This window comes from Echinops telfairi, unplaced genomic scaffold (assembly GCF_000313985.2).
Source record: "Echinops telfairi isolate 266 unplaced genomic scaffold, ASM31398v2 ScPeMD7_23;HRSCAF=83, whole genome shotgun sequence".
Classification (NCBI taxonomy): domain Eukaryota; kingdom Metazoa; phylum Chordata; class Mammalia; order Afrosoricida; family Tenrecidae; genus Echinops; species Echinops telfairi.
Window position 1 is genome coordinate 89,522,039 of NW_022103920.1, and position 11,537 is coordinate 89,533,575.

General features: G+C 41.8%; 1 protein-coding gene and 1 pseudogene across 5 annotated transcripts in view; one reads left to right on the forward strand and one right to left on the reverse strand.

Moving 5' to 3' along the window:
* The window catches only part of PDE1C (phosphodiesterase 1C), a 329,943-nt gene that overhangs the window by 138,200 nt on the left and 180,206 nt on the right, over positions 1-11,537 (reverse strand). The gene's annotated exons all lie outside the window — the stretch shown is intronic.
* Positions 10,498-11,537, forward strand: part of LOC105978602 — a 9,911-nt pseudogene continuing 8,871 nt past the window's right edge.

Genomic DNA, 11,537 nt, shown 5'->3' on the forward strand with positions numbered 1-11,537 from the left:
TATTGAAAGGTGAATTTCCCAAGCTCACTGGGTAAAAAGCCATATACAAATCTCAGTCATATTTTAGCAATTAACAGAAAGTGATACCAGCTATACAAGCATCAACACAGAAAGTATGTAAGAATATGTCTTACAAAAGATAAATAAATCATCTACATAAAAAACTACAAAGCAGGGGTTCTGGTTAAGATGGCGCCAAGCTGGACTGGAGGATGTACACTGGAAACACAGGGAATCCAGGACGGATGATCCCTTCAGGACCAGTGGTGAGAGTGGTGACACCGGGAGGGTGGAGGGAAGGTGGGGTAGAAAGGGGGAACCAATGACAAGGATCTACATGTAACCTCCTCCCTGGGGGATGGACAACAGAAAAGTGGGTGAAAGGAGATGCTGGACAGTTTAAGATATGACAAAATAATAATCATTTATAAATTACCAAGGGTTCATGAAGGAGGGGGTAGCAGGGAAGGAGGGGAAAAAATGAGAAGCTGATGCTAGGGGCTCAAGTGGAAAGCAGATATTTTGAGAATGATGATGGCAACAAATGTACACATGCTTGACACAATGGATGGATGTATGGATTGTGATAAGCATTATACGAGCCCACAATAAAATGATTTTTAAAAAACACCTACAAAGTATTATTGATAGAAGTTTAAAATGACTAAATGAATAAAGATATTGCAAGTATCCATGCGTTCCAATGTTAAGTGTTTCAGAGATATGACTTCTCTCCAAACTTATCTATAGTTTCAATGAAATCCTAATTAAATTCCCTGTATGTTATTTGGTGGGAATTAATACACTAGTTGTAAAATGTAGTTGAAAGTGCCAATACAATTTTGAAAAATAAAAATAAAATTGGCGGACCTACAAGGAAGGTAAGTCAAAAGTATCCGGTTCAGACAGGAATAGGTTTACTCCAAACCACACCTGCGTAAACATGCCTCTGCTCGCAGTGGCTGGCTGCAGACAAGTTCTTTCAGGAACACATCTGTCCTAGTCCGCTTAGGGTGCTGTCAGCAAAAAAGGTTCAACCGAAAGAGTTGAGAATGGAAAACTGAATTGGGTGAGGAAAATCCAAGAAAGCTGACCTGAGGGTTTTTTCCTGTCCTAACAGTGCAGCTGCTCATTCTCTGAGGCAGCAAGGACTACACGAGGGGGTTTCGGTGTGCACTCTTACCGTATTGACCCTACAGCTCTGACCTTGGGCTTCCAGGCTTCTTTTAGTTCTCCAAAGTCAAAGAACATTTAAAAGGAAATGATTTATGTGCCTCACAGATGCCAGCAAGGTCATTTGGTGTGGTGTAAATCAACGACAGCAGATTTCTTCAGGGAAGAGTAAGAGATATGGAAATTCTACCTTCAGAAGTGTATAGACCTAGATGAAGGGTATGTAAAGAAAGAATAGCTTCACATTTTGATACTTTTTTTTTTTAAAGGAAAGCTTACCCTTGTACATCTGAGATTACAAAATAGTTTTCATTCTGGCCTGTTCTCCTTTATGACCTGACTAGGCTTAGCCCTCCTCCTCCCCAGAGTGCATACTAGAGTGAGTGCTTATCAATACAAGTGCACTTTAATTATATAAGAAAATCAGATACAAGAAAAAAAGAAATCACATACTATATACTGCACCCAAATGTGAATTGATTTTGCATTAGTCCAATCTATATATGTTCCATTCCATTAACGGGGACTCATTATTTTGACGCCTACTTTTTGGTTACGATGAATTTTCTGATCAATATTTGAATTCCTTTTGATTTCATAAACAAAGTACCAAGGAGAAAGCCCCGTTTGGTTTAAGAGAAATTTCCATTTTTTAAAGTATACTATGAGGTGCTATGACTCAGAGTTACGGTTCGAGCTTGTTTAAAGTTTGTAATTTGATTTTGTTCCTTTAGGGTTCTTGTAGTTATATAAGGCAGTGATTTTGAAAGGTGTTACCTCCCAGTCATTCTTGGCCTTAAAGAGTACCGTTTCTTAAAAACCTGTTTACCTCTTCCTTGTTTTTTCTGCTACTCAACTCCCACATTTTGCTCAAAGAAAAATCATATACAATATAAAAGTTGCAAGATTCACAGTTCTGCTAGGAAAATTTTTTCCCTAAAAGAAAACATCCGCTTTCTAAAGTATGACTCCAACTAGCAGAAATTGTTGGGGAAACATTAACAGGGGAAAAAAAACTGTATTAACCATTGTTATTTGGGAGATGTATAGATCGAGAAAGAAAACACAAAGCACCACTCAGTACCCACTCGCTGCCCTCTGGAGGACTAGGGGCTGGAGGAGGGGGATCTTGCCAATGCTTAGACGTGGCTTCCAGCGCTCTTTCATTTGCAGCTATTCATGTGGAAAGAATCTCCGTCACTCTCCTCCATGATGAACATGCCACTTCAAAACCATCTGTCTCTGTAGACCAAAGCAATGAGAGGGGCTAAAAACATCTTTGAATAGTGGTAATGAGTAAAGGAAGATGAGCAGGAACCAGAAGGAAATTTGCAGGAAGACTTAGAAAGGTGGAAACCTATGCAGAGACACACTTCTCCATAACTGAATGATCATCAATTCTGTGCAATGATGTCACCACTTTCTTTCCCTAAATTCAGTCCACTATTCACTCTGAATTGCCATGGTTTGGTATGATTACCCAGAAAAGCTAAAGATCACTCACATAACAAAAATCATAGGACTTCTACCACTCTAGGCACATTATATGGAAGCTGAGTGGTGCAGGCTGTTTTGGATTGGTTGTTAACCTAAAGACTGGAGGTTCACACCCACATATCAACTCTGCAATCTGCTTATAAAGGCTACAGTCAAGAAAAGTTCTACTTTTCAACATGGGGGGTCACCATGAGTCGGGAGCTGCCATGGAGTCAATGCTGACTCATAGCAACCATACAGGTCAGGACAGAACTTCCCCTGTGAGTTGTCAAGACTATAACTCTTTATGGAAGCAGAAAGCCCCAGAAGAAGCAGGTGGTTTTGAACTTTTGAACTTGTGATTAGTAGCTCAACATGTAACCACTATGCCACCAACACTCCTCTCAGCTACAAAGAGAGGATGCAAATTTAGGGCTCTTTAACAACAACCAGGGAGACATCAGTTGCAGTCACCTTGACTGACTTCATTAGTGCCTTTTTGTTCAAGTTGCCTATTCAGAATCTCCCATACCCTTCTGTTAAGCTGTTGTAGCTACCGGTAATGACTTTGGAGAGGATCTAACGTGAACTTCCAGCTTGTGATGGAGCTTGGTGTGAACAAGAGAAGACTCAAATAGATTTCATGCTGAGGGTCTCAAGATCAATGGAGAGGCCTACAGTAGCCTACATAGTCACAAGATGAGTGAAGAGAATTCCAGTGATTTTATTCAAAGGTCACAGATTCCACCTCTACCTGCAGTGATCCCTCAGGACAGCTCAGGCATCGAGGCAGAACTGGCATTTCTATCTTTAGAAGGTCCTTTCCTTTTGAGGACAAGCTTATTATATCAGCCTGGCCAACAAGAGTTCATAAAGAAATAACATCAGAACAAGGGATCAAGCTTGAGCAGGGGAGTCAAAGAAGCTGTCAGGATGATGGTGTACACCATTCTTCTGTCCGTTTGTCATACCATGGTGATCTGCCCATTGCTGTGACGCTAGAAGCTATGCCAACAATATTTCAAGCAATAGCAGGGTCACCCCTGGTGGACAGGTTTCAGCAGAGCTTCCAGACTAAGGTGGACTAAGAAGAAAGACCTGGCGATCTACTTCCAAGAATTACTCGATGAAAATTTTTATGAATTAAAGCATCGTATTGCCTGAATCACTTGCTTTGGACTCATTATCATCAGAGAAGGCATCGTGTTCATAAAGCAACAGTGAAGTTGAGGGAAACACTCTTTGAGCTGGATTGGCACAATAGTCACCAAACTCAATGGATTGTGAAGGTGACAAAGGGCAAGACAATGTCTTCTTCGGTTGTGTAGAATGCCACCCCAAATTGGAATCAACTACAAGTGCATTATAATAAATGACTATGTCCGAAAGTAGTTCCCAGCACTCTCTCTCAATCTTTTCCTTATGTTCATGATATGTTATAGAACCAAAAAAATGAGTAAAAATTCAGGGAGACGTTTTATTGTTTCAGGTGTTACTAACCTACTCACCTGCACTGTGTCCGTTTCTTTGTAGACATGGACTGTTAATTTGTTTCCCATTAGATTCTATTAAAACAGCTCTCACTCAGTAGCTAGACCACCACTCATGTGTCAGTTTGTTTTAGCGTGGTGGCTTGCATGTTCCTGTGATGCTGGAAGCGATGCCACCAATATTTCAAATACCAGCAGGGACACTCATGGTAGCCAGATTTCAGTGGAGCTAATAGAGTAAAACAGATTAGGAAAAAGGAAAAGGCAGACCATGTCTGAAAAATTACCTGCTGAAACACACAATGACAATGCACTGAAAATTAATGGAAGGATTGGTAATTTGTAAATATGGACTTGGTGATAAAAATGACACTGGAGATCACATGATAGAACTTTGCAAGACCAATTACTTGCTCAGCGCAAATACTTTTCTCTCTTTTTTTTCAGCAACATCAATGGGTATTAGGCATGTAAACATTGCCAGAAGGACTGCACAAGAATCAACTAGACTACATTTGTGAAAAGAGTTAATGGAGAAGTTCAATATCATCCGCCTGAACAAGGGCAAGGGTTAACTGTGAAACATTCCTTCAACGGCTTGTATTCAAGTCTGTGCTGGAGATGAAGAAACTCAAAGTAAGTCCGTTAGAGAAAAAACAAGGTCTAGAGAATATCTCACCTGTATTTAGAGTCCATCTAAAGAATAGATTTGATGCACTGAACTCTAATGGTCAAACCCAGACAAGCTATGGGGAATCATCAAGAGCATGAAAACATCGTCAAGAATATCACATGGTCCATTAAAAAGATAGGACAGATAGATAAGGTCAAAATAGATGTCAGTGGAGACTCTGAAGCTTGCTCTGGAGTGTAGACAAGTGAAAGTGACAGGCAGAAATGATGACGTGAAAGCTGAACAGAAAACTTCAAGGGGAACCCCAAGAAGACAAAGCAAAATGTTATAATGAAATGCACAAAGACCTGAAATTTGAAAATCAAGCTAGAAGAACTTGTTTGGCCATTTCTCAAGCTTAAGATGATTTTAAAAAATTAATAATGCAAGTCTCAAGCTGAAATACTGAGGGATTCTGTGGACAGAATATTGAGCAACTCAGGAAGCACGCAAAGGAAATGGAAGTATTACACAGAAGCACCCACTTCAGGAGGTAGCATACAAGAAGCTGATGGTATTGAAGGAAGAAGTGTAAGCTACACTGAAACCATTGGCAAAACACAACGCTCCTGGAATGAATAGAATAGCAATGGAAATATTTCAACCAATGGCTGCATTGCTGGAGGTGCTTACTGGTCTATGCCAAGAAATGTGGAAGACAGCTACGACCCACCTACTAGAAGAGCGCTATCTTTGTGCCCATGCCAAAGAAAGGCAAAACAACCGAATACAGAAATCATCCAACAATATCACTAAATCACACACAAGTATATTTCTGCTGAAGATAATTCAAAAATGATTGCACCAGCGCATCAATGGGGAATTTCCAGAAATTCAAGCTGGATTCAGCACAGAGCAGAAGGGATATCATTTCACTATCTGATGGAACTGGACCTAAAACAGAGGATACCAGAGAGACTTTTATTTGTGTTTTATTGCCTTTGAAAAGCATTCAACTGTGTGGACCATAACAAACTATCACTAGCCTTGAGAAGAATTGGATTCCCAAAACACCCTAATTGTGCTCATGCAGACAGAACCCGTGAATGAACCAGGAGGCAGTTGTTTGAACAGATCAAGTGGTTTACAAGGTGTGCATCACGTTTGTATCTTCCATCATTCTTATAATCTATATGCTGACCAAACCAAGAAACTGGGCTATATGAAGGAAAATGTAGCATCAGGATAAAAGGAAAGCTAATTAACAATCTGCAACGTGCACGTTTTACAACCTAGATTGCTGAAAGTGTACAGAACTTGAAGCACATAGTGATAAAGATGAAAGGCGACCGCCTTCATTATGGATTGCACCCCAATATAAAGCAAATGAAAATCTTCACAACCGGATCAATAAACAACATAATTGTACATGGAGAAAATATAAAAGCTTTCAAGGATTTCATTTCATTTGGATCCACAATCAATTCCCATGGACTCAGTAGTCAAGACACCAAAGTATTGCTTGCATTGGGCCAATTGGCTCACCAAGATGTCTTTAAAGTGTTAAAAGGCAAAGATGTCACTTTGAGGTCTAAGATGCACATAACCCAAACCAAGGTATTTTCCATCCTCTTATGTGCATGAGGAAGCTAGACAAAGAATGGAGAAGACTGGGGAAGAAGTGATACATTTGAATTACTCTGTTGGCAAAGAACATTGATTGAATATATCTCTGACTACCAGAAGGACAACATGCATATCCTGGAAGACCAGCCAGCATGCCTCTGAGAAGCCAGAATGGCGAGACTTCTTCCCATACATGTGGCCATGGGACACGGAGGGGCCAATCCCTGGACAAGCTACTCATTCTTAGCAAACTAGATGGTCAAGAAAAAAAGAGGAAGACCCTCAAGTGGCTTGACACAGTGGTACAACAATGGACTGAGACCTAGGACAGATTAGGAGTATGGCACAGGACCGGGCAGTGTTTCATCCTGTTGTTCACAGGGTCCATGTGAGCTGGAGCAGACATCATGGCATGTAACACACAAAGTACACATAGCAGCTGGCCCCCACAAGCTTGATATAGCTCAGGTAGCTAAATAAGGTAAATGCGAGACCCACCTCCTATTGCTATTTAGGGACAAAACTCACCCCCTGTGTCTGTTCTCTTTCAGAATTTACAAGGAAAACTGATATAGGAATTAGCGGCAATAGTAGCTAATATTTATGGATAAATCTGGATAAAACACTCTACTTGTCCCATGTGAATGATTCCCCACCATTAGTCATTTTTGTGGTTTAAAAATACTGTCCAGTGCTTTAGAGTTTTCCCCTCATGATTATTATAAGCCTCTAATATACTAGGACTTTCTGGTACAGATAGGAACTGGAAACACAGGGAATCCAGGGCGGATGATCCCTTCAGGACCAGTGGTGTGAGTGGCGATATTGGGAGCGTAGAGGGAAGGTGGGTTGGAAAGGGGGAACTGATTACAAGGATCTACATGTGACCTCCTCCCTGGGGAACGGACAACAGAAAAGTGGGTGAAGGGAGACATCGGACAGGGCAAGAAATGTCAAAATAATAATTTATAAATTATCAAGGGTTCATGAGAGGGAGGGAGCTGGAAGGGAAGGGGCGAAATGAGGACCTGATGCCAGGGGCTTAAGTGGAGAGGAAATGTTTTGAGAATGATGAGGGCAATGAATGTACAAATGTGCTTTACACAATTAATGTATGTATGGATTGTGATAAGAGCTGTATGAGCCCCTAATAAAACGATTAAAAAAAAAAAGCAAGATGAGGACTTTCTCCACTAACATGGCATAAACCTTCTAAAGCTGGGCACATGCTCTGAAGATTTCATTTTAAATGACATTTAAACCTAATGGTATCTTAATGGATCCTGCTATGGGATGTAAAAGGAAGATGCACCCACACCCACCCCGAAGAGCTTTGTAAAGCTTTACACTCTAGTTTGGCACACTCTAGTTTGGCACTGGAGCGAAGAGGAAAGCATTTCTTCCGATGATTCTCTACCAAAGGAGAAACAGACACAGTGGGAATCACAGAATGTGGGGTTTGTAACACCCTGAAGAAAGAGTGGTGTCACGTTCACACTTACGCTATCAAATGTCTCCAGAACAGTGTTTTCTTTCCTATCTACCCAGCTGTGAACATGAACAAATGGGACCTGGTGATACTCTCTAGCCTGGCCTCCCCACAGAGATGGCACCAATCCATCCACAGTCTGGCAGAGCCAAAGATTTTCCAGAGCAGCTTTGACACCTGCTTATGGGTCTCCCCACTAAGCCTGAGATACAGTACAGACAGGATTCTTCCAACTCTGGTGTGAAATGTGGACCAAAATGACTCTTTTTACTGACACTGGGACTGTTCTTGCAACTTTAAAGCCACACAGATGGCACGAGGCACAGCCCCAACCCTTTCTGCATGAGATGTGGCCCATGGCTTTTTACCATCCTTGCTGTAGACTGGTCTCACGCCTCCATTCTTTTTTTCTCTTAGCACCTACACGCACACATTTCCCTGAAAGAAAAAAAACCCCACTGGAATCATATGTGAAAAGCTAACACTTGAGAGAGGCACAGAATGCCCTTGACCTCCCTCACCTCCTACCCTAGTTCTTCTTCTTGAGTTCAGTCGTGTGCAGCAGAGAATACTCTGTTTTTATCCCCACACCCAATGTTTCTTTGAAGCAACCTTTCTATCATGACAAGTCCAACAGCAGTAGGAACGATGCCATTCAAAGAAGAAGCATCTGTGAAGGAGGGCAGTGCCCTAGGCCAAAGTCCTAAGGTGGGAGATCGTTAGATGTGTTAAAGGGAAAACTGAGAGCTGAGGATTTTAGCCTTGGATGTGGAAGTGGTTAATGCACTAGGATCCTAAATGAAAGACTGCAGGTCTAAAAGTACCCACCTGTGGGAGCTGTGGGAGAACGACCTGAAACCCTGTTTATGACCAATCACTGAAAATGCTACGGCCCATTCGAACGCTGACCCCCGGGGCACCTTGAATAGGAACTGACTACACAGCAACTGGTCACTGGTCTATTTGGGGACACAGCAAGGCAAAGACCACTAAGCGACTCCCAGTATACCCTCCCCCCAACAAAGGTGAGTTACTTCACGGTGAAAGCAGCCACAGGATCCAGCCAGGCAGAGGGAGGCCACAGTTTAGGCAGGGAGGGGGAAGGAGTCACAAGGTCTCTGTGACCTACAGAAGAACACAGGAAGCAGCTGACAGTAGGCTTCCTGGAGGGAACAAATGGCAGTTACAACCAGACGTCCTTCAGATTCTGGTCCATCAGGAGCTAAGCAAAGCTAAGTGGGCAGGAGCACAACCACAGACCATCAGCAAGAGATGCCATTGAAACGTCCAGTGACCACGGGAACGACAGACATCACTATAGACCAGAGACATAAAAAGACCAATGCTGACTTAAAATGGAACCAAGTGGGGATTAGGAAATCTGAAAGCCCAAGTATTAAATTCCTTTTTTTTAAAAGTGAGACTGTCCTATTGACATTGAGTTCATAAGTTCCCAAATGTATTTGCCTACCACCCCCTTTTCAGAAAAAAAATTATTCAGAGCCCTAATGAGAAATTGAAATGTTTGTACTATAAACCATAATCCAGGTTAAAGCATAGGTATCTGCTTTCGAAGTCCCCCTAGATTGTTCCAGTGTCCCCCAGGGGGCAGTATCACTCACTTTGTGAAACACTGATCCAGCTTCTCCATTATCTCATTTTATAGATCACAAGGGTTTGGTTCGTGTAGACTCCATCCTGCAAGGTCCTTGTGTATAATTGTCTATATTACTGAAAAAAGGTATAGCCAATTAATAGGTCATTGATACTGCAAGATGCTATCATGTGGTCTTTGGCATCATTCTATCATGGAAGTCCTATTTTCCAGTGTCTGCTCACTCTTTGTTTCTAACTTTCAAATTCCAGAGGATCACCAATAATTATCCATTCATTTTGATTACAAGTTTAATTAATTTGAAACTCTAGACCTTGGTAAAAATCTTCAATTACTTCATCTCTGGATTAATGCTTGGTCATCAAATTTGTATTAGCTGGGCCTCCTATGGATATCATCCTATCATTGACACCACAATACTTTTGGAGAGTTCTTGAAATGTCCTTTTGATGAAAAGTGTGATGTGATTCCTCTTCAATTTTTAATTCATAGAATAGTAAACCATCTGATTATCCTACTCAACACCCCTACTACCAATCCATTTCAGCTCATTAATGTCTAGAATATATATCTTCAAACACTACATTTCACTTTTGACAATTCCAATTTGCTACCATTCATACTTCATCCATTCCACGTTCCGCTTATTCATTAGATGTGTGTATCTGTCTCTTATCATTTTGAGCCGTTCCCCACCGGCAAATGAACGTCCAGAAAACTTTACTCCATTTGCATCATTCAGGTGGACTCTACTTCATGGAGGCAAACCTTCCAGAAGGCTAGTATTTTGAGAGTCTTCCAACTTGAGGGAGTCATTTTGTAGCACCCAACGTTCGGCTGCTATTCAGAAGATTTCTACTGGGCAATTTCTTTCAGAAATAAACCACCAGGTCCCTCTTTCCAGTCCATCTAGTTTTGAATCTGCTGAAATTTGTTCATTATGGGCGACACTAACGGTATATGTCATGACCAGTGCCATAGCTTCCAGCATCAAAGCAACATGCAAACAAACAGCATGAACAGCCAACTGACAGATGAGTGTTGCAAAGGAATACCACCCACTTACATGAGTTCCTGCAATAAGGTAAGGGTTGGACAGAAAACGTTCTAAAGTTTTCAGTTTTGTTTCTAATTACACTTCATCCACTTCAAAACATTTTCTGTAGGTAAGGAAGATGAAAGGAACAGAAATATAAGTAAATGTTGCAGATCTTGAGGGATTGGGAGGATTTTCTCGGCTATCTAAAGCTGAAGAATAGAAGGCAGGAGGGGGGTATGTGTGTGAGGAGAAGACCTGTGAACATGTGAATCCCTGCTAGTACTCTCAACCAGTTTACCTATCCCTGGACCAAAGCTCCTGGGTCATTGTGTAGGGATGAATACAAAGGCATTCAGAAAACCCCCTAATATCTATCCATAGCGCCTTCTAAAGTGCTGCTTGGACACCCCTGGTGAAGCCCAGCTGCCAGATGAGCTGATGTTCAGGGAACCACAGTTATTCTGACTTTCCCAGGAAGGGAGAGATTTCTTTCTTGGACCATTGGATGGGGATTAAACAAACAAAGGGGAGACAAAAATGGGAACCGTGCTTAGAATGGAGCAAAGTGGAGGCCTGAGAAAACAGATGACCAAAATACTTGATTGCACGATCAGAAATGTTCTCATTAGCTGCCGCTGAGTCAGCCCCAACCATGGCCCCATAGACCCACAGGAAATGCTACCTAGTCATGTGCCATCCCCATGATGGGGTAGGGCTCAGATGGTGGTCGACTATAGGAATTTCACTGGCTAATTTCAGAGGTAGATGGCCAGGCCTTTCTTTCTAGTCCATTGTAACCTAGAAGCTCAGTCTAGAAACTCCATTGAAATCGCTATTGCATCATAGCAACATGCAAGCCTCCACTGACAGATGGGTGATGGGGACCCATGAAGTACATCAGCCAAGAGTCCTAAGGTGACTAGATTTTAACATTGGTAAAGCAGGACACCATGATAAAACTCATATCCTAGCGAAATAGCCACATGGCAGCCAAAAACCGTATACCCTAGCTTGTC